This window comes from Periplaneta americana, chromosome 13 (assembly GCF_040183065.1).
Source record: "Periplaneta americana isolate PAMFEO1 chromosome 13, P.americana_PAMFEO1_priV1, whole genome shotgun sequence".
Classification (NCBI taxonomy): domain Eukaryota; kingdom Metazoa; phylum Arthropoda; class Insecta; order Blattodea; family Blattidae; genus Periplaneta; species Periplaneta americana.
In genome coordinates this window covers 147,917,387-147,943,234 of record NC_091129.1, presented here as the reverse complement: position 1 = coordinate 147,943,234, position 25,848 = coordinate 147,917,387, and the positions used below count along the sequence as shown (strand labels likewise).

At 33.8% G+C, this 25,848-nt stretch overlaps 1 protein-coding gene across 5 annotated transcripts in view; it reads right to left on the bottom strand.

The window, feature by feature from the left end:
* Positions 1–181: 181 nt before the first annotated feature.
* Positions 182–25,848, bottom strand: part of alpha-Man-Ia (alpha-Mannosidase class I a) — a 333,187-nt gene continuing 307,520 nt past the window's right edge. For all 5 annotated transcript variants that reach the window (XM_069844455.1, XM_069844456.1, XM_069844457.1 and 2 more), the window contains one exon: positions 182–25,649. The gene's annotated coding sequence lies outside the window, so the exon portion shown is untranslated. The remainder of the gene's footprint in view (positions 25,650–25,848) is intronic.

The following is a 25,848-nucleotide window of genomic DNA, read 5'->3' as shown; positions in this document are numbered from 1 at the left end:
TTCATATTTTGCCTGTTTCTAGTAATTTATATCTGAAATGCTGAAAAGGTTTATTTCAAAGTACTGAAATAGATTTTTGCTGCATCACTACACTTATTCTGATATTTCATATAATAAGGAAGTGAAAGGGTTAAAAATAGAATACTTCTTAGATATTATAAAGTTAAATGAAAGAATATAATATGTTTTTGGTAAAGTTTATTTTCATGGTTCAAGAAGGAGGATTACTAAACATAAGAGTCATAACACTTCATTCTTTTATAAACAACAACCCACAGTGGGCTAGTCTTATATATACTTTTTAAAAAAATGTCTGAATGTCAGACATTGTCAAGTTAATTTATATATTTATATATATATTTATATACTTATAAGCTACATGACCCATTTACATCTTACACAATAATTACAATTTTAATATTATATTTGTTTATTGATATACACAACAATAAAGGAACTGACATAGAAACCTCTAGAAATGTTGTTTTCTCATATGAATTTCACTTCATAAAAAAATCATTTTGGATTTGTGGGAAATCTAAAGCTCTGCAGATCTGAATGTCAAAATAGCTTTATTCACTTCACTTTCTACTTATAGTTAGGTTTCTTATGCCATAATGTTTTTGTTGTTTATTGGATGGTAATGATCCATTTGCAGACCCAAGTGTTCTAATTGTCTATTATATACACAGAGACTGAAAAATTGATAAGAGCTCTCACGATTATAATCCCCAAAATACATATTTTTAAAACATCTTCCCAGAAAGATAATAACCCAACCATACGTTAAACTGCATAAAATATTTAATACAATTTTATCCTTTGTCAAAGATAACACGTGTTCTTATAAGGAGGAATAACCTTACCAAGATAATACCTCAAATATCAAAACATATTCCATAAAGGAAAACAATTTTATAAATCTTTGTACATAGGCTCGTAACCCCTACACTCCCAGTCTCCTGATACGCTAATAAAAACAGAATGTAGTAGGCCTATATTTATGTTAGTTAAACCCAAATGCGATCATACTTCAAAATTGATTATCTTTCAAATATTTGACATTTATGCACTTCATGCAAACACTGACACACATGATACAATCGCACATACATTAAAATAAAGTTGTTCTGCAAACTCCAATGTTATACCAGTAATTTCACAGGAACAGAAACAGTTCTCAATGCAGTTATTTACATTATTATTTTAATGTTAGTTTTTTATTTTTATCACACAACTATTTTATTCTAGAAAAATGAACAATGATCGAATACACTATAGTCAGTAGAATGAAAAAAATGGAGTATTTATTAAATGAGATGAATTTGACCCTTAAAGTACAAATCACGATTACATAGTGACTTTATAATTTTTCTACAGTAGAAGTGCCGGTCACAATCTAATCGTGATACTGCTTCCATTTTGCTTTTATTCTCCAGATGGCAAAGACCACTGTTTTGTTGTGCTAACAGCATAGAGGAAAGTTCATCGTGAATCATTTTTTGTGTAAATTTACTTGACATATTTCACAATAATAGTACGCCAAGGGGGTCCGCACTAAGAGGGTTAAAGGTAATTAATAGCTTTTATAACGGCACTAAAGAAATATAGGATTTTCTTCACATTTACTCCTATAATTATAGACATCCCAAAATAATAACTCCTGATTTAATAAAAGAAAATATAATTATGGAAGCTTCGTAAATTTTACAATCAAATAACTGCATTAAAATACTTTAAGGAATCTCGCACCAATTATATCTGCTAAAATGTCGAAAGACAACCTGGTAGCATTGGAAAGGGGGGGGGGGGAGGTTAATATATTTAGAGAGACGGCAATGACGACAGTGAGTGATTATTTTAAAAATTCATTTTTCCGAAAATGTATTACTTTCAGGCAGGGTGCAAATTAATGAGAGGGATGGTGGGAATTTCCCCCCAGTTGGGAAGTTATCCCCCTCTCATAAATTCATATTAACATCCCTGCCAGGGATAACTTCTATCTCCCTTCACAAAAAATATAATTGTTTTAATACGAGTATACTTTATAAAGTATAAATACTTTATAAAGTATAAAGTAAGCAAATAGAATAATATTGATGTATTATCACCACCAGCAAGCTGACAACAATAAATAACTTAGGAATTACACATCTTATCTTAAGCCTGCTCATGGATATTTATTATTATGATCAAGATGCAAGACAAGTAACTCTGTGCGACCAAGCATTGAGCCATATAGAATGAGGACAACAATTTTATGTATGGTATTCTCTACCTAGGATCCAATCCCCCCTCATTAGAAATGTTAATTCGCACCCTACTGTCAGGTAATGATCTTCATTACGACACAACAAATTAATCTCCGTAGAACTACAGGTCGACATACGTCTATTTAACAGCGTCAGTATATTGAAGTTGCTTTAAGCGACTATTCTCTTGTTCCATCCTCATGATGTCCAGCCTAATTCATAAAAATCCAATAACATAATCAAATTACACATGTATTACTGCAATTATATGACCAGAGTATCTTATGTGTATTGCCACGTTGAGTAGTGGTCAGGTTTTTGTATTCTTATAAGAAAATTAAACATACTTACGAGTATGATGAGTTCATTATTTATGTTCTCTGCATTTTATTGTTTTTGTGATGTGAATAATATTAATGTCACAGTATATCAAGTTTTTATCTGAATGCCTACTGTACAAACTTTACGCGTAATATTTCATGATTAATTAATATTCGTACAAGATTTATGGCCATTCGACTAATGTAACATTGGGAATGCTTTCAAAATCATATGAACAGATATAATAAAAAAAACGACAATTTCATTATCAGTACTTAATACCAGTACTTTTGCATCGCACACGATATTAAAATCAGAATAATGAATTCCTACTGGTTAGATAGAACATTCTCTTGTATTAGCTAGATTTAACAGTACCCAAATGTGAGTTACACAATAACAAAGGTTCTGGTTCGGTCCTTAAATCTTCATACTGTATCAGTTTAAAAACTGCAGTCATTTTAGTAGTAAATTAACATTAATGGCGTCATTAGCCATTTCTTTTCAAGGAGCAACAATTAGAATTTAAGATTAGATTCCAGGCATCTTCTCATTATGAAACATTTTTAATAATTTGAAAGGTATGAAAAATAATATAAACTCCCACGCAACTTTTTTTTTTTTTGCACGATCGTGTTTTTTTGTTGTATTTACACCTATTGTTGTTAGGCTTTGAAAGTTAAAATTCCCACACAGGAACTTGTTGCTAGGGAAACCATTCTTCATAACATAAAACTACAGTATACTGAAATAGACCCATTACAGTGCACTTATTGTTACTTAGTTACCATTACAGTATAGTTTTGCGAAGGCTCTGGAATAATATTGCTCTAAATTTTCAATGCAAAATATATTGTACTTGTAATTTGAAAAATATGATCGTGCAAAACAATGTTCTACAATACACGTTTGTGAAGTGCATTGTACATTGTACGAGTATTGTAATATACTACTGTAGCAGTCCACTGTGTCTTATCTCAATAAATTACAACTATTTCTCAATTGTCGTTAATAAATTACATTTCAATTAAAAATTTCCAAGTACTAAAACGTTCTAAAGTATGTATTAAATATAACGCAATATAAGCAAATGGCTGAGCATTCGGGGGAGGGGGGGGAGGTGGAACGAAAAAGCGTGTAATTATTTGGATATTTTATTATACTTGCATTTTTAATAAAAACTGGCCACATTGGAGATATATCAATATCCATTGATTGATTTCTCATAAAGCATTAAAAACGAGAACAGTCACTTAAATTCATTAAAACTGTTTTCAAATTATAACAAAGATTTATTCACATACAGGTACCGTAAAGTGGGGTGACTTTGAACGCCGAGGTGACATTGGCCTTTCTAAATTAAATGCTGTACGCAATTGCGATAAAACTGAACTAATTTATTGACAACTTAAACAGTTTTTTCGCAATTGGGTACAGCATTTAATTTAGAAAGGCGCTAAATTACTGTTCAAAGTCACCTCAGCGTTCAAAGTCACCCCACTTTACGGTATCTATTTTGATCATTTGAATTAACACTTAAATTTTGAACAGTGTCTTTATTCAACTGCAAAGGCTGCCCAAGCTTATTAATATAGGCAATAAAATTAATTTGGATATACTGTTAAAGAAAATAATATATTTATAATGTTAGAAAATTAATTTATGTAAGTTTTTCTTAAGAGTTTTAATATTTATCTCTATGCTAATAATTTCACTTCTCTCATGCATTTCAAATAAATAATCATGATTAAAATACAAGTTTTAGCAATTTTATTTTGCAGTGAAATCACAAAATCTCTAAAAGAAAGTATCTGCAATATTAAAATTAAGTTACGTAGCATGAATATAAACTCTAAACAGTATTTCTCGAACTTCTTTACAATGAAAAATATTATCATTTAAATAAAGAGGAACAGCGGGAAAACATTATCACCTTCTTCAAAGTTTCTCGTCTGACTACAGGCATCAACGCAAGTTTTTTTTCCATTCCCACATATTATTATGTTGCCCTTTCCATATACCATATACATTTCTGTAAATTTTACTAAAAATTAACAAAGTTTCAAAGAAACAAATATCAACAGAGACTTTAAATAAGTTCAGTATTCAAATTGCAGTATTTAAATTTGCGTAGTGGGAAACCTTCTTTCTTTAATAAATTATTGGGTTAATCACATACTTTTCTAAAGGAGGATTAGTTACAATAGCATTAATTCATTTGTGAAGAAATGTGATATAATACGTAAGCTACAATTTTCTAAAGAATTCTATAAAATTTAAAGTATTTTTGAATAAGTTATTCAACAGATCAAAATTAACATTTTTATGTGCCTTTAAGTTTTCCTGAAATGTAGTTAAAAAAACAGTGTTTTAGAATACAATATTCTGTAATATTATGTAACATGTGACATGTTCTAGACTGTAAAACTTTCTGGAAATACATTAGTGAGTACAGAATATACGCCATATCTTCTGTTCCAAATAATTCATCTTATATTTTATATATAGTTACATATATAATTGCAGGGACTCTTACACACACAAAAAAAAAAAATGTTATTCTACATTCTCCAAGAACAGAATCATACTCGTATTCATATTCCCAAAATAAGTTCCACTAACAAACATAAATGCACATTCACTCATACATGTATTTACTACAGCCAATATGATTTTAAATGCTTCTGTATTTATGTATAAATAAAAATAAGTGCAATCATTTCATTCGTAAAAATATAGCAGGTAAAAAAAAAATGATTTCCCTCAATTTCTTGGCAGTTCATCCACAATGAATAGTAATACAGTGTTTGCCAGTTTTGTGTACATCCATAATTAACTGAAAGTCAACTCTATATTTCTTAAGTCACGTTTTTCTTGTTTTAATTTTCACACTCACACTTTCATACACTATTTAAAAATTTAATTTGATAAATTAATTTGAAATATTTTGCGCACATTATAATGTTTTGTTGGCTGCATTCAGGCCAGACCACAGATCTGCAACTAATTTTGCACCTGACTTTAAAGGGCAGGATACATAATAAACAAACTGTAATCTAAATGTTTGAATCATAATTACCTGCAGAAAATTTTACATACATCATTGTGCAGAAGACAGGACTCTTCAATGATCAAAAAACGTCATGGAAATAACAGTAGGCCTATGCAGTATGTAGTCAAAATATGTCTATCTCGAGAAGTATTTTAACATGAAAATGTTCTATTCTTTTCCATTTTTATAACAATGCATAAGGAAATTTACAACTAATTATGTTAATTTATGTTACAATGTCATAGCCATGCAATCATTTTACGAAATAGTCAGATTTCTTGTTTCAATAGTGAATCCATCATTGTCAAATTATAGACATTGTTATAGCTGGCGCCAGCGTTTTTGGCGTGTGTCGTAGATATATAGTGCCCAGTTTGTGAGCATGTTGTTAGTGCAGCTGAGAATGGTACCACTTCTTATACACGTCATATCAGTCATTTCCCATTGAACACAGTTGTCAGACTGACTACGGTAAATGTAAAACATTCGCACTTAACATTCCCATTACTTATTTCACATGCCAAAAACGATGACGCGGACTGTAATACAGAGTGATTTATATAGAACTAACACATTTCTTTCTTTATTTCAAAACGAATGATGCTAGCCATAATTTGTCATACCTCAAATGTAGAGTATCTTTGGGAGATTATTAACCTCTATAACAAACGTTGAAAATTCTTTATTTATTCGGCTGGAAATTCACTTAATGGCCAGTTTTTAACGTCAAATTAAGCAGGAGTTTTGATTCCCTGTCACGAGATGCGCAGATGTTTATTCTTTATTTCTTATTGTTGGCAGCTATTTTCGACATTTTGTTTTAGTCACTGAAAATGCAGTACACATTAAATCAACGGCTCTTCCTTCTGAAGCAATACTGAATTACGAATTCAATTACAGCTACTCAAAGGGCATACCAGAGAGAATTTGGTGTCCGTAATCCCCCCAAAGAAACACAATACTGGGACTGGTAAAGAAATTGAAAACAACTGGATCTCTAAAAGAATAATAATTTTGATGACAATAAATATACAGAATAAAGAATAAACATCTGCACATCTCGTGACAGAGAATCAAAATTCCTGCTTAATTTGACGTTAAAAACTGGTCATTAAGTGAATTTCCAGCCGAATAAATAACGAATTTTCAACATTTGCTATAGAGGTTAGTAATCTCCCAAAGATACACTATATTTGAGGTATAACAAATTGTGGCTAGCATCATTCGTTTTGAAATAAAGAATGAAATAGGTCAGTTCTATATAAATCACTCTGCATAACTGCAAAAAGAAACTAATTACATTGCGTATTTAATACTCTTAAGTATAGCACAACTTCTTTCTGTCCACAACACTTTTATGTCTGAACATGCCATAACCAATGAAGCACTGGTTTCAGTTCTTAATTTACAAGTCAGTTACTGCAAAATAATCACAATACTGATAAGGATGAAAATATTTAATTACATTTCACTGCATTAATAGAGTATGAGTAAACAGTTACCAGAATAGAGCAACTATTGAGTTCATGACAAGGAAAATCGAAATGGGTATCTAGATTGACTAAATATACATTTGATTTATATATCTCTACTTAAAAACGGGCAATGGAGGGCTTCGAAGCAGAATGTAATATCAACTTCCATAATACACTTCTTTTATTTACATACTGATGAAATTTCACAAGAAGCTTTGTTATAAACGTGGTACCAACAATGTAAAACTGAGATATTATATACAAAATTAATGCACAAAAAATTGTTTAAATAAATCACAACAATGAAAAAATTACAGCACACAGTAGAGATAATGGGGATTCCACTCACTCAGAATCCGAAAAAAAAATTATATGGAAGATTTTGAGACAATGGTCTAAATTTTTAATATGATGATGACAATAAGCAATATTCATAGTGATGCTACTAACATCGACAATGAAAACTGGCAGTGCCGTTCTGATAGTCCCTGCAACCAATGCTAAGTAGGAGAGGGCCCTTATTACAAGGGCCTCAAAATGCCCTGGCATTTCTTATATTAAATTTCTCTCGCTCTTGTTTAGTCTAAAACTGATATTAATCGTATGGTCTAAAGAAAAGGTGAATTGTATGCATATGCTTGACAATGAATCAAAGGGCACCAACACTGAAAAAATCACAAAACTCACTGGAGACAATGGATGGTTAGAGACAGACAGAGAAAGCTCTACTCTAAAACTCTCTGATATGCCACCGAAAGTCCACACCTGTGGAGTAACGGTCAGCGCATCTGGCCGCGAAACCAGGTGGCCTGGGTTCGATTCCCGGTCGGGACAAGTTACTTGATTGAGGTTTTTTCCAGGGTTTTCCCTCAACCCAATATGAGCAAATGCTGGGTAACTTCCGGTGCTGGACCCCGGATTCATTTCACCGGCATTATCACCTTCATTTCACTCAGACACTAAATAACCAAAGATGTTGATAAAGCGTCATAAAACAACCTACTGAAAAAAAAAATGCCACCGAACATTGACAACGATAATTCTGAACATACGTATATAAACCAAGATATGAACAATTATCCTTTATTCTGTAATTTAATTTAATGCTTGATCGGAATTTGATACAAACCTTGATAGAGGGGAAAAACAGAACATTTAATTAGAAGGCAAGAATTGAAAAAAGAGAATTAAATTTGGTTGGATCTTTTTATTTTTATTGTTTTCACGGACTCTTAAATAAAGTTTTATGCATGCCCTTTTGATATTATGCTGTAGGTTGAAAACAATGATATTTTCGCAAGATATATTAATAGTCTTATCGCTAGGTAGTCAAATAACAGGGCTTCCACTTTGTGCCTGGACAGGCATGTTCTGCTGCATTTTCTCTACAGCTGATGATCAGCTATACTGCTGTGACTTAGTCTCCTGAGCCCCCTTCGACCACGATCAAGTGAAGATGGGGAAAAAGGTAAGAGAGACTATATATCAGATATCTCTACTTCTTGTAAGATACTTGAACTTTAGAATACGTAATAAATTCAATAATGTTACAGGAACATTTTGAGAACCTGTTTCGAATAATAATGGAATAATATTGAAAAATGTTTGTATAGAACAAAATAAAAATGATGAAGTTCTTTTATAAACATAAATATATTCATACGGACACTTGGTCAGCCCACAATTCAAAATCACCCACAGATCATTCTATTGCGAACAGGAAGTTGTCAGAGTTATTTGTAAATGTAAAAAACTTAAAAGAAGAAGTGATATTGGCTCAGATCACTTCTCGACTTAAGCAAAATTAAGATTTCAGTCAATATGGTTACATTATCCCCAAAAAGAAACAATAAAAAATACCCTTACACCGTACTTTATAAAATTTGACTACTCATTATTCGATGACAATACTGATATTGAAGGCAGAAGATAAATATAATTTCTCTGGAAACAGATTAAGCTCACGTAAAACAGAAAACTTCCACATACAGAAAAAAAGATGGGATAAAGAAATGAAACCAACTGCACAAAAGAAGAACCAAAAATATATTCAAACAAAAACCACTAACAAATACTATAGTTGAAAATTACACAAAAAAAAAAAATTGAAAATACATTACAAACTAATACATAATACACGTTTCTCATTATTTTCAGAAGAATGCTTTTATTCAAGACATCTTGGGAGAACTGTCTATGTAACGTTAGTGAATTGAAATTTACCACAATACTAATATAGTTAATTTAAAAATACCGAGTGGCTGAAAAGTGGGTGTAGCTCTCCCTTTATTTTAAGATTTGTGGTGGCATGTTGGTAACCTTGTGAACCTTGGTAACCATGCAATGAGAGTAATAAACAAACATGGATAATCAGAGTTCGTATATCATCAAGCATGTCACCAGCGTAGCTCAGTCGGCTAAGGCGCTCATCTACCGATCCAGAGTTGCACTAGGGCGAGGGTTCGATTCCCACTTGGGCTCATTATCTGGTTGGTTTCTTTTCCGAGGTTTTCCTCAACTGTAAGGCCAGGTAATCTATGGCGAATCCTTGGCCTCATCTCGCTATCATCAATCCCAACGACGTAAAATAACCTAGTAATTGACACAGAGTCTTTAAATAACTAACTAAAAAAATACCATCAAGCACAGACTCTTCCAAAGTGACAGTCCAATAATGAGAAGAGAAACATGCCACGCTGTTCAGACATCAGTGCAGAAATCTTCACAGAAAAACCATTTGGAAAACGTCTGCAGAGCTTGGCATTCTTTGTTCGATCATGATGCATCGCATGAAATGTGATTTAACGCTCAATCCTTACAGTCCATTGCAAGTTGTTGAACTAAGTGATACTGACACAAATACATGAAAAGAGGCATGCAGGGCACTTCTTGCAGCATTCCATTCTCATTGTGCAGAGGTGTGGTCCTCTTCACAGACGATTGTGCTATCTACCCAAGCATGCACGCTCGAAATGTTTTTGAGCTAAGGAAAATATGCACTTTTATAGAAAAAAAAAACTGGATAGAAACCCACCATTTGTCATGGTGTGGGCTGGAATGAGTGCAACACATAGGTCCTTCTTCTTCCAAAGCTCCATTCTTGGCCCTGTCTACTAGAACATGCTTACAGAATGATTGATGCACAATTGCAACAAGCTGGTATCGAAGACACTGTTGTCCTGCAATAGGATGAAGCATCAGCACATTAGTCCACAGCTGTGGAGTAACAGCTAGCAAGACTGACGTGAAACGAGCAGCCCTAGGTTCAAATCCTGGTTGGGACAAGTTACCTGATTGGGGTTTTTTCCAGGGTTTCCCCTAAACCAACTGAAGCAAAACTGCCGTGTAACTTTCGGCATTGGACCTTGGACTCATTTCGTCATCATTAATTCACGTATCATCATCATCCATACCATAGCCAGGGTTAAGTTCACGGTGTGGCATATTATACTTGTATAGTCCGACCATCAGATCTGTGCCCCCGTAAGATATGCGAACTGAACCTTAATTCCTTTTCAGCCTCGGCAATTCATTTCTCCCCCTGTATTCCTATTTGTCTCTTTTCTACTCCTCTCTCTCTCTCTCTCCCCCACTACTCACAATTTTGAGCCTTCTTGCAGGACAGTTTATTTGCACTTGCAGTCCAGTGTTGTCAACTCAACATGAATACTGTAGCACGGAGTGGTGAAAAAAAATATTATTAAGCAAGTAATAGCATTTTGCGATGAAGAGAAACAAACAGGTCAATATCTGTTTCCTATAAATCAGGCAACGAAAAGAGCAGCTGCGATTACATGTGAGGCTTATTTTATTTCAATTGATTACGTATTAAAATTACTTACTTAACTAATACTAATATAATACAACTTTTTTATGTAATTTATATAGGCAGGTCAGAGCGCCTAATAAAGAAAATCAGGAGAGAGGGAGTCTGTGCAGGAGATGAAAAGCTAGAGTCACCAGGGAAGAACAGACCAAGGGAACCTTTAATTATTGTAGATGATATGGACAGATGTATTTTAAGAAGAAAGATACAAGAATTTTATACGATGCATTGGAGAAATTATTGAAGGTTGTGAGAGAAGCAATAAATTTCCAAGGAGGGAGAGAAACGCTACGGAAAGTGATTCGAGACATGGGATTTAGATTTTTAAAATGTAGAAATACAAGATGTATTTTGATTGAAAGAAATGATATTGCAGCATGGAGGGCCAGTATTTAAGAAAAATTGCGAAATTTCGCAGAGAAGGAAAGTATATTGTGTATTTAGACGAAACATGGATACATCCACATTATACTGTTAAAAAATGCTGGCAAAGCGATTATGTTTCTGGTGTAATTTCAATTTAACCAATAAATATCCACTGTAATAATATAATTATCTGCAAACAATCGTAAGTCAATCAGCGTCATTAGACCTACTTAAATTATGAATAAGTAATAATAAACCTTACATTATTATAGGCAATATTCAAGAGACATGACACTGTTTGACGGAACTTTGGCAACATCTCTATTCGGCAAGGTTCGTGGCCTGCTGTTTGACGTAGTGGGAGAGAAACGGGTGGAATGGGGTGAGTACAGGCGTTAACTTTTCCAAGAACGAGGACAGCGCTGAAGGGGCACAGATCCGATGGTGCGACAATACAAGAGTGCGGCCGTTCAGCTACTCAATTATTCACGGAATAGGACTGTAAGCACAAGTCCCTTCTTCGTACAAGAAAAAAAAAACATTACACTTCGTGTTGCAAGTCCGTCACTACCTAAATAAGACCTTTCCCAGGTAGTGGGTTGAGAGAGATTCTCAAGATAACCCAGCTCCTTTTGCCTGGCCTCCAAGAAATCCCGATCTCACAACACCTGACAATCCTCTCTGGAGGATCATCAAGGAGAGAATCCAAAATAACTGGCATTGCACAACGAAAGAGTTACGAACATCTGTGGAAGATGACTTCACGCACATCACCCTGGATTATCCCTGCAAAACATCTGCCAGAAGATGGCGCAGAATTCAGCTGTGCTATGACAATGACGGTCACCATACTGATATAAGTGTCGAAAAAAATGAAGCCATGCCCACTTCTTGGCCTCTGTCTAAAAAGAAAAATCAGACTTTTTAATCAACTGATTAATTCAGAATAATTTCAACGTTGCATGGAAGTTTTAAACACTGCAGAAGAAATATTCCCTGCGTGCAGACATCATTCTGAATATATCGCAAGTTACTTCAACCACACGTTGTTTTATCATATTGATAAAACTGTCATACAAAGCATAATCATATGAAATAAATTATTTCTAGCCATATAAAAAAGTAAAATATAAATAATGTAGCACGTATGTTACTTAGAGAGAATTATTATGTATTATGAATCTTACATAAAAACATAAATATTGTAAAATAAAGGCAATTCATACGTGTATCTACAAAAATAATTTACTTATTCATGATTCTACATTTCTTTTTTTTTTTCAGGATAGGGAATTTCATATCCGTTAATGGAAGCCAAAGGAAAGTCTATCACATCTGAGGTAAAAGAAGGCTAATAAGTACCAGTACATCTATCCATCCTGATATTGGATATGTACAATTATGACCTTAAATGTTGCAATGAATGACTGAAGAGAGAAGAAATATTAGTGAAAATAAATAATATTAGCCATAAGTATAGCAACTGTCATATATATATATCATATAGCGAGATTTGAATGAGCAACCAATTAAGAGAAGTGACAGATTTCTTATTTGTATGTCCTTTACACAGCATCATTTTTATGTTTTACAAAACAACTTCACGGTGGAAGGATACCACAAATTTGAATCAAACTGTGTGCACAAATTACGATGTTAAATTTGAATTTTCATAAAGCTACAAGAATTTCAGGTAGAAGAATAATTGAAATTAAGAGTACGAGGAATTATTTAGAAAACTTTAAGTTTTCAGCTTCTTTCATTAGGACGTTGCCTCATTGACAAAGCATATCAAACATTAAAAAAGAATGGAACAATTTAAGATGCAGAAAAAATAGAGTAAGAACATAAAATAAATAAGGAGTATTTTCTTTTATTTCTATCTTGCAAGTAGATTAATACTTACACCATTTTATTCTAATTTTCCGAATTTTCAATAATAGAATACTTTATCCATAACTGATATCTAAACTGGTCTTTATTCACTATACTTAGCAACCTAAAAAATGGCTTTATTCACATTAGCAACCATAAAATCCATACATTCATTCATTTATAACTTCTTCACAAACAACACATTACAAAGAAAAGGCATATAATTTAAAATTGAATTTAGATATCAATCATGAAATTTAGATAGCAGGAATGGATAAAATATTATATAGCACACTAGAGTAAACATACTATTTTATGTGCTCGTGGAAATTACCACCTTTGGCTTCACCTCGGGCGCTAAACTTTCCTCTCGCACATAAAATTTAATTTTACTCTCTTATATTATAAACTATTATAACTAATCAGGAAGCCGGATTATATCACAAAATATGGTCATGGTATAATGTAAACTGATTTGAAGACTTTACACGAAGTAATATGCTGACTTAAAACATTAAGTAACAAAAACATCTATTTTTTTATGTTAATTTAGTTTTAAAAATTCATTTTTGGTAAAAAAAGATTTGATATTTCATATCATTTATGAAGATACAGTCATGTGGTATAAAATAATAGTTTTTATAGCATACCAGAAACCATGACAACTTCCTTATGAAATCTTAACAATTATTCACATCACATGTTAACTGAGTTCAAATCATCATTCACAATTAATAAAATCAGAAACTAAATCTTTCTCATTCCAAAGAGTAATATGATACTATGCAAAATAAACTACCAGTTAGAAACTTTCCAATAAGGAATCAACAATATCATAGAACCATCACATAAAAGCAATGTTTATAATGCTCATTAAATAGAAACTTCGTCTTCAAATGATCATAATTGGAATTTTCATTTATAAAAGACATAATAAAAATATAATTAATATAATTTTCGAAGTGATTATTTGGTCCTTGTTGATATTCCTCTAACGTACACGTAGGTTCCTCAATTCTCTGAGTTGAAAGACAATACGTAGATTGCATCTATGATTATGGAGGCGAGGGTGGCTTGTATGAGAGTTCAGCCTATTCATAATCATTATTAATTACTTTCATGTCCACCTAATCTAATTTCTACACAGTAGAATTTGTAAAGTTCCTCAATATTCTTCATGGCAGTGCTAATGCAATCTATTATTTTATTTAGTGTTCTATTACCAATTTAAGAACTGGAGGATATTAAGATACATATATTACGCACATATTGTACAGGTTCACTTTTTAACTCTACTAAAAATTTTCTAGAGCAGTTACAGGATATACACTGTAGGAATGAAGAATGAAAGAAACTTTCAATACAGCGAATAATTTCAAGAAAAAATTATTCCGGGGCCGGATATCAATTCTAGGACCATTCTCTTAGTGCACGAATGCTCTACCGACTGAGCTACCCAGGAACTACAGCCAACACCATCGAAATTATTTCCGGGGACCCAGGATGGATGCCCGGCCCTGGAACAATTTTTCCTTGAAATTATTCAAGTCTGCTTCACAGGGAGTTTTACCTGAATGCCAGATTTGCATTTCAATACATCACTTATGACATGTAAATAGCAACAAGACCTGTGAGGGACATGTCCTCCTATGTCTAAAATACACTTATCTTGAACAGGTCATTTTGGAGGAAAAATCTGATTAAATACTTATTTTTTTTAGATGTTGAACTACTCGTGTAGTAGTATGAGTAGAACTCAATTTTCATCGTCTTTGACTATCGTCATTTATACTATCATCCACTATTTACTAGCATTAAATTTGATTACAGTCGAAACTCAACTAACAGTTATTTTTGCAGGAGCATATTGTACACTTTGTTGACTCCAGCTGGATGTCTAACAATCGTCTGATCTCCAACATTAATTGTTTCATGGTTAGGCTCGGATGCCAGTAATTACTAATCACAGTTGAGACAAATGAATTATATAAGTGAAAATCGTCATATTTACGAAGGTAATGGTGCAGTTTTAGTTTAAGCAAAAATGGCTCCAAAGAAAAGTGATAAGAGTAGAAAATAGAAAAGAGTTCACAAAATGTTACTTCCTTGAAAATCAGATTACATTCTGTTAGAGATGTCGAAGCAGAATGAAACGAACTGCAGACACAACCCATTTAAGTACGCCAGATTTTCCACAAAATGATTACAACAAATCATTAATGAAAAACATAAGCTTTGTTAAGGTTTTGTGTACTTATAAGAGTTAAATGTATACCCTCCTCATTAGCCCTGGACCAAAATAAAAAAATCATGCATCTGTTAACCTCTTCAGTCTCGAATTTATATTTGTTTTTAAATTGAAAAAAAAAATATATATATATACATAATTAGTCTGGGGTTCCAAAAATCCCAAATCATGTCTTCACAGAAAATCAAATTTTGGGGCAATTTTGACTCTTAGTGCCCCAAAATTTTAATTCTAACTTATAAATCTGGTATAGAAATGTTGCAAAAGTGATACTCTTCATTTCTATCAAATTTAATTATTCAAAAATTCAAAAGTATCCAAGATACTGCAAAAAAATTAAAATATAATTATGTATAGTATATGCTACAACAGGACTGAGGAAGTTAAGTAACCATTTGCAGCAAAATGTATGTTGTAATTTATTATATTACAGAGAACTGAATTATTTCAGTTGCTAATATGTAATACATGAAACCAGTGGTGATATTCGTACCAGTTCGGACGAACCGGTTGTTAAATTATTTCTAGGTAATATTTGCAATTATCACGGACATATACTGTACATGTTTAACATAGGTACACATGAGAGAACTGGCTGTTAAACTTCGTGAATATCACCATTGCATGAAACTATCATTGATTACAACGAGAACTCATTTTTGCTGAACTTTCTTCCATATACGCGGCCCAAGTTCGATCCCCAGTCTGATCGTGATCGAATTTATGGTGGACGAAGTAGATGTTTCAGAGGGTTCTTCTCGGGGTACTCCCATTTCCCTCTATCATTCCGGAGTTGCGCTCGGGCATGGGTTCAATTCCCACTTGAAATGATTATCTGGTTGGGTTTATTCCGAGGTTTTCCCCAACCGTAAGACGAATGTCAGGTAATCTATGGCGAATCATCGGCCTCATCTCGCCAAATACCAACCGTAAGACGAATGTCGAGTACTCTATGGCGAATCATCGGCCTCATCTCGCCAAATACCATCTCACTATCACCAAATCCACTGACGCTAAATAACCTAGTAGTTGATACAGCACCATTAAATAAACAAGTAAAGAAACTGTTTCTCGGATTACTTAAACACACAATAATTCTTCCTTACTGACCTCACTACAGCTCTGCATCTCACAATGGGTTCCTACTCGGAAATACTCCATTTATTGTGATTTACCAATAAACTCAAACATAATAGGAGGACTTCGGTATAACTTAAAAAATCTATTTGATTTTATACCTTATCCTGCACTATTCATGAGTTCTCAAGAGTTCTTTACATCTTTTTAAAGTGACAATCTTGTCTGCGTCTTACATACTGGCCAAGCTGATGGATTGAATTTAATTTAATTAGCATCGTCACTTCCGTCATCCATCTTCAAAGTTGCCTTGGAATGCTTGGACTCATTCCTTGTCCTATGAAATTATATGACACCCTCGTAGCAAGATTTCCTAGGAATTAACATTTATTAAGTTAAAATACCGTAATTATTGTAAAGGAGAATAACATGGCCATATATGTTGTTGTTGTTGTCTAGTGCCTTGCATTTGGCAATGAAGCCATTTGCAGTCATGCTTTCCAATACTTTTGATCTGTAGTTTCTTCTGATCTTAATGCTTCACAGGTCTTCATTCATTTCTGCTGGATTGTTACACAGGACACACATGGGTGAAGCTGAGATACCTATTCTGTAGAGATGACTTGCTAGGCAGTCATGATTTGTCAATAGTCTGAAGGCTGCAACTGCTGTTTTCCTTGGTCTCTGGGGGATTATATCTGGATTGGAAAGTAGTGTAATCCATTTTTTGTCTTTAGAATTTGATTCTATTTCTTGCAGGTATGAATGAGAAAATTTTGTAGTGATCAAGCGTTTTATTGAGGAATATGAGAAATTAAATTTAGATTTTTGTTTTATTGTTGTGCCTTTCTTTGCAAGTGTGTCTGCGGTTTCATTCCCCAAGACTCCACAGTGTGCTAGAATCCATTCTTATTAACTTTTTGGAGTTGTGTTAACATTTTGTAGCATTCTCTTATTTTTGTTGACTTCTTTGTAGCATTTGAACATATTCCCTGAATTGCAGCTTTAGAATCTGAAAGAATTACTGTCTTGTTATATTTATTTAAGGGAAGATTTAATAATTGTCAGAGAGCAATGTGTATAGCCTCTATTTCACCATCATAATTTGTTGTGTCTCTGCCAAAAGAATGATAAAAGGAAAAATGTGTACATGTAACTCCAGCTACATGGCCATATATTTAAGATAGATATAAAACAGCTATGTCCAATAATTCTGAACTGCAATTATGATTCAAAATGTCACAAAGTACAATAATGTATGATCATCAATTTAAATAAATTTTTAAAATTGGATAACATTCCCAGCAAGATAGAATGAAATACAGTTGGAAGAAATTATGAACAACAATATATTATATTATTTATAATACACAGCAGACATTATGCCATAGCCTGATGTACGTAGGAAGATAAAGAATAATAATAAGAAAATATGATTACCAACATGTAATATAATTTATGGAAGTTTTACATTGCTGTAACACACCAGGCAACATTATAGCCACATTTATACTCGCTTAGAAGAAAGTTCATTAATTATGAATGAAGAACAATCTTGCTCAAAGAATAACAGAGTCACAACAGAGATAGAAACACATGTAAAAGAAAAATTTACTCTCTTCTATAAAGGTAAGTCCATAAAATTAAAAACTCAACTTTTATTAATTTATTTTATAAGACATTTTGGTTTAAGTGTTATATACTAAAATTATTATTACTCTCATTCTTTTAATTAACTGCCCTAAATAAATCTATGCAATGTTTCTCTTTCAAATATACTTCTTGGTTCTGACATAATTAGGAACATTAAATCCAGACGTTTCAGATGGGCAGAGCATGTGAATCCATAAATGCATATAGAGTGTTAGTTGGGAGGCCTGAGGAAACAAGACCTTTGGGGAGGCTGAGACGTAGTAGATGGGAGGATAATATTAAAATGGATTTGAGGGAGGTGGGCGGCAATGAACCTCCAGGTTTCTTAAAAGCCATAAGTAAGTAAGTAAGTAAGGTTTGATGTTTAAACATGCAAATTTGAATCAGTTTTACCAATACAACATACATGGTTTTTAAAAACGTCATTACAATATAGTAGAATAAAATGAATTTTACGTTATAATTTGTGTTAGGTACCCTAAGAAAAAAATCATCAGATGAAGAGAAGTTTTACTTAACATGTCAGTAACTTCGCTTTAAAAATCATATAAAGATAGGGATTCAAGAATACGACAGATGGTACATAAGTGTGCCACTGTGGAATGCTGCAATAAATTACTAAATTTATGATTCTGTTAATATTCAGAAGTTGAATTTGTAATGATGCCATGTCACAATCCATACCACTACACCGTAAATATAACATTTTGAATAATTCCCTAAATGCAGCAAAATGAAGAAGCAATAAACCTGGCACATTTAATTAGTAGACCTATACTCCATGCGTAACATTGTGCCACATATTAATGGATAGTTCACTGCATATATGAATTTGAACATCGTTGACATAGATTTTCCTTTTTGAAATGTAAATAAAGGTTTAATGAAAAACAGAATAGAATGAGAAAAAAATTATGTCCCATACAAGCTCTTCTGATGACAAGCATAAATATTATATATAACCTCAGTGAGTATCCAATCTGCTCTACAAAAACGATCTCATTTAAAATATCTGATAAAAAGAGTTCTTAAAAATGTTGGAAACAAATGACATATGCAAAACAAAAAAGTCTGCAGAAAAATTAACTATGATGCTTCCAAATAGTTTTATCACAGTCTAGTACATACAGTCACGAAGCTCAATACGTAGAGAACATGCATCCATAGGTAGTTGCTAACCACAAGGATTGCTGCTATTGTTTCATCACAGACAATGTGAAATAGTACCAGCACAATCTAATGTTCCTAGTACTCTCAGTTGGTGCACTGTGTCGCGAGAAATGCAAAAAATCACCCCAAGCTTCATGACTGTATATACTAGACTGTGGTTTTTATTAACAGACAAGGAGCCTATTCTACAATGGTATGATGTTGTACATTACAAATTACTGATGAAAGATATTGTAAAGTATGGAGTTGTATCTTTTTGTTCCACGAAAGAATTAGTGTGTTGTACATTACCAATGACATCATATCAATAAACATACTACGTCATAACAAGAAACAGCTGGTTATCTTCGTATTTCATTCATCGAATTAGGTTATGTTCCAGCGTATTCCGAATCTCACCGGTCTGGTGGCATCAATGACGTCACGTTGCAGCGAAATAAGGAACAAAACTGCTGGAAGGATCGATGGCTGTCATGGCGACTGTACAAGTTGTTGTCTGTGCTACGCTAGCAAAATTTTGCGAAATTTTCGTACTGCCATCTCGTTCAAAGAAAAGAGAGCATAAACAATTTATTTCTTGAACCAGTAGTAATAACTGGTCCGTTGACATGTTCGCTCATAAGCCATTAACATATTGTTTTTACGTTGTGCTCATTACAAACAATACAGCAGAACACACCGCCATGACACAACAGTGCACGATGTTATTCTTCTGCTAATTCCCGCCCTATACAAGAACCAATCAGATTCACTGATGGCGGCTGATGGAGACTGTCACCACCTCTGCAAGTTGATGGCACCGGTGCGACACCGGTGGAGCATCAATGACGTCATCAGTGGAATTCGGAACACCGTGATGCCATCAGATTGCTCACCGGTGAGATTCGGAATACGCTCTTCGTCTCTTTAATCGTAATGTATTTTAATGTAGGTGTACGGCAAAGATTCGTATATTCAATGAATTTCGTAATCCTGCAATGTTATTTATTTTAATTTAGGCCTACTTCTTTAATAATGAAAAATTTACTTCCATATTATTATCATCTTCTTCCGTGATCCCCGCATAATGCTCCTTGATACTTTGCCATATTAGCCAATGGATGCCACTAATAACGATCTTCACCCCCAAACTTAATTGTTACAAAATTACAAACACTCCAAAATTATTGAAATGGTGTCAAAGAAGATGAAATTGTTTCTTTTGAAGGAAATAGAAGCAAGAAAATATATTCTATTGCACATATTTATCAAAATATACCTTAATATTATGACATAAACATATTTATATCGCATTAGTACATGTATGTATTAGTCTGCTTTCATTGGTAGAGAATACTTGACAATTCACTAGTACATTACAAATACTAATACTTTTGTGGAACATAATCAAGAAATTTCGGAATATATATGATAAGAACTTTCTTTGTTAAATTTTAACGTACCTTGTTAACATGTTTCGACCTATTTTCGGTCATCTTCGGAACTGGTCGTTGTTGGTCTTGGCGCCTCTTGTTTCCTGTGTGGGTGCGTTCGTGGTGTAGAGTCAAAGAGTGTATGTGTTTTGAAATTGAGTTGTGTGTTGAGAATATCGTTGGGGTGTGTTTTCGTGTATCTGTATATTTCATATTGTTCTAGTGTGTTGAGTTTCTGGCTTTTTGGTTGGATGTGCAGTATTTCCATGTCTGTGTTGATGTCTCTGTAGGTGTGGTTGGCATTTGTGATGTGTTCTGCATATGTGGAGGTGTTTTGTACTTTTGTTATGGCTGTGATGTGTTCTTTGTAACGTGTTTGAAATGATCTGCCTGTCTGTCCTATGTAGAAGTTGTTGCAGGTGTTACATTTGAGTTTGTATACGCCTGTGTGGTTGTATTTGTTTGTTTGTGTGTTGTTAAACAAGAGGCGCCAAGACCAACAACGACCAGTTCTGAAGATGACCCAAAATAGGTCGAAACATGTTAACAAGGTATGTTAAAATTTAACACAAGAAAGTTCTTATCATACATAATCCGAAGTGATACAGTGTTAAAAGTTGTGTAATCAAGATGTACAAGAAACTTCATTGGTAATTCGTAAATATGAAGTAGTGAAGTACTACTGTAGAAAAGTCTTTTTGTGGAACAGAAACTCTAATACTTCTACTACCTAAGAGAACTTACATGTAATATAAAACACCATACCTTTGTGGAATACGCCCCCAGTAGCTGAGGCAGCTATAAACTGTAATTCATTTTGCCAACAGAATTAATAATTTAATCATACTATATCAGCGAAACATTCTATTTAGGCCTACAGAAACTGACAGTTTGAGCCTTAAGTATTGAATAAATTAAACAGTCTGTGCTTATCTAGTATTACATTTATAGCATTAACGTTTTCAGTACGTGTGTACCATTTTCAAATGCGAATACCTGTTACATTTAAATAGGTCTGCTTGACTGTGGAATTGGAACATTCATGAACATCACTGATGCTGTTAATAAACTACATAAAAACACGACTTGAGGATGAAATAGATAAAAATATATATGTTAACAATAGTTCACGTGATCAATTCGATGATATGTTGTTAGATATGATCATCGAATTGATCACGTGAACTATTGTTAACATAGACGAGGCCTGTCTAAAAGTATCCGACCTTTAGCCAGAAAAAATATTTCAAATACCTGACGGGGTTGGGACCCTAATCCCCTTCAAAGTAGGCCCCTTGTGTTTGCACACACTTAGCCCACCGATCCTTCCACTGTCGGAAACACCTCTGGAAGTCTTCTTTTGGAATGGTGTTCAGCTCCGTCGTCGCGTTCCGCATTATCTCTTCTCTACTCTCAAAACGGGATCCTTTCAGTGGTGTCTTCAATTTTGGAAACAACCAGAAGTCGCAAGGAGCCAGGTCTGGAGAGTAGGGAGTAGGGAGGTTGGCGAACGGTTGTAATTCCATGTTTGGCCAAGAAAGTGTGGAGGATCAATTAGGATGAATGTGCGGGGGCGTTGTCGTGATGCAAGTGCCAGTTGTTCACCGTCCACATGTCTGGTCTTTTGCGCCGAACTGCAACACGGAGTCGCCGGAGAACATCGTGATAGTACTCCTTTGTCACCGTTTGTCCTTCCGTTGCGTATTAGTGATGCACAATTCCACGGACATCAAAGAAAACAGTCAGCATCACCTTGATTTTGCTTCGCACCTGCCGCGCTTTCTTCGGCCTTGGAGACTCGGGATGCTTCCATTGTGACGACTGTCTTTTTGTTTCTGGGTCGTACCCGTACACCCATGACTCATCTCCAGTTATCATGGTGTTCAGAAACCCAGGATCAGTGTTGGCGGTGTCCAGAAGGTCCTGTGCAACGTCACGATGGAGGTCTTTTTGTTCCGGGGACAACAACTTGGGCACGAATTTCGCAGCCACTAGGTTCATGTTCAAATCATCACGCAAAATTGCATGTGTAGAATCTTTACTCGCTCCAACCTCTTCGGCAATCTCCCGCACAGTCAAACGACGATCTGCCATCACCAAATTTCGCACCCTCTCAACAACAGCTGCACTCCGAGCAGTTTGGGGCCTGCCACAATGTTGCTCACTCTCCGCTGATGTGCGGCCATCTTTGAATCGGTTGAACCACTCCTTAATTTGTGTTACACCCATCGCATCTTCCCCAAACACCTGCTGAATCTTACGAATTGTTTGACTTTGAGAATCACCAAGCTTTTGACAAAATTTGATGCAGTATCTTTGCTCAATTCGTTCAGTCATCTTGCGAGAAAACTAAATCCGACAAACACTTAGAACAGCACCTTACTTGGTGACCACCAGCCAGTGACTGGCACAAGAGAATGCGGTGAAAAAATTCAAGCATGCGCATTACGGTTCCTCCTTCCACCGTGCACAGTGGCGTCACCTTAGAATCACTACTTTTCGCGGGAAAATTTAAGGTCGGATACATTTTAGACAGGCCTCGTATATTTTTATCTATTTCATCCTCAAGTTGTGTTTTTATGTAGGTTATTAACAGCATCAATGATGTTCATGAATGTTCCAATTCCACAGCCAAGCAGACCTATTTAAATGTAACAGGTATTCGCATTTGAAAATGGTACACACGTACTGAAAACGTTAATGCTATAAATGTAATACTAGATAAGCACAGACTGTTTAATTTATTCAATATACTTAAGATTATAACTTGCTTATTGGAAACTTCATATATAATGACAGTTTGAGGCTTTTCGTATCTTCTAATGAGGGTGTTATGTTATTATATAACATCCTCACCTGTGATAAAGAATTTAAATCTGCTGGAATCTAGTTAAACTCTTCTTGATAAATGCATCAGTTATGTTTGTTCTAAGGAGACTGTTATAATTAAAGTGCTAATGTAGGATTATCAACAAGAAAAATATCTCTTTCCTTCCAATAAGCATAAAAATGCTCATATCCACTGTTGCCAATTGATGAAGGTTACCAGTATCAATTTAAACTGCAAGAAGTACCTACATTTTTATCTGTAATGTTGCGACTTAATGATCCTTCACATCTCAGTGATTCGGAATTCATAAATTTTTGACTACGTGAACAAAGTGGTAGTCAGAAATAAAATTTGTAATGATTTCGGTACAATCTTGATATAAAACTTACTCAAAGTTACCCACCAAAGCTCAAAAAGCGCCACCACACAGCATCGCTTTACAATACACGCAAAAAGTAAAAATAAATACACATCCACGACGCACCATAATAACAATATAAATATACATATTCTCAGCATTGGTAATAACAGAGAAAGTTATAATAAATAAAAGGACAACATTTCAACAAGAAATCAACTATATATCGACATCATAACTGTGTTCTGGTAAATGTAAGATACCTTCCTTTACACAACACACGGCATCATCAAAAGAGCACGTCCACTTCTCTATCTAATAGTTTTATAAATCAGTGATATAAAAATCAATTACAATGGGAAAGTTTATAAGTGGTAAGGATAATGGTGTTACGTCACAAAAATAATTCTCTCTCGTAAATTTTCGTAATGAAATCTTTATACTGCCTATGGAGAAGAGAAAACAGTGACAGTTTATGATTTTAACAGAGGGACATTTACCAATTCAGTAAAAAAAAAATTTTTTTTTGCTAATGGTATGTACTTGACTTAAAAACAAGAAGAATTTAATGTAAAAACTGAGTTTTAGGGAAAGAAATACACAAAAAAAAAGATGTTAACATTTTACGAGCTTAATGTAAGAAAAGAAAGAGAGAGAGAACAAATGTAATTCATTCAGCAAGTATTATATTTTTGATCAACAGACATTTACGCGAAATTTCTAGAAGAAATTTTCTTTTTCTTTGTGTAATAATCAGTTTTTACATCAAATTCTTTTATAGACAAATTAATCATAAAAGAAGATTTCAAAATATACTTAATTTAATTACTGGGACAAAAATTTATTCAACTTTCTAGCTATATCACTAAACTGCATTCATTTACGTCCATTAATATTGAATATAAAGAATGACTTTTTACAGGTCACGGATTACAATAATTAAATATAGTAACTACGTTTTTATAGATCAGTTCTGCCTTTTATCTCTGTTATTACCAATCATTTCATCGCTTTACACTCAGCCTATTTTCACTTTTTCAGTCACTGACAAAATGTTGAACAGGTTCACTTTGCACTTACGCTAGTAAACAAATATACTTTATCCACGGTTCTCAACTATTGGAAGTGAGGCGGATAATTCAGACAATGTAGCTTTGATGATAGTAGAAAACACTATTTTTGTGTATCATCGTCACACTGGAAAAAAGGCTTCCTAAAACGGAGAAACAAGATGTGTATGTACTCTATACGTTTCCTGTCTCTTCAAAATGCTTATAATTGTACAAATTAAAACACTCGAAAGTTATCAATAGTGATGGGTAGGAATGGCAATAGAAAGGGTTGAAAAACACTCGTTTTTACCATGAAAGAGTAGGAGAGGAGAGTTTTGACGAAGTATAATCTACAGTTAAAGAGTTCATCAAAGATTTTTTCCCTCTCTTCGCACTTGAGCAAAATTTTCAATTCAATGCCTGTGCCAATATCCCTCAAGGTCATATCTTCTTGCACAGAAAGAAAAAAATCCACTTTCTGACATTGTGAAGAATGGCATCCTCAGACCTTGAGTCTTGGGGCACTCGTCACACAACATCAGTTCATACTTCTGAACACTGGCTCATCCCAACAATCCATGGTCTCACTTTTTTTGTGGAATTATTCCATTAAAGTCACTACTACAGTAACTCCACTTTTTGTATGTGTAAAATTTACAGAGCTCTGGTTCAACAAATTCATCTGCAAAAAATAGAAACATCATTCTCACAGATAAAGATCAAAGCAGAAAACATTGTTTAAAATCTTAAAAATGTTACATAATTCTTAGGAAAAATCGGAAAAGAACAATTTAGTTTCAAAATTAGAGTGTAGATTTCATATTTGCTTATCATATACCTTATAATTGTGTTAAATAATTTTCGTATACCATATTTACTCG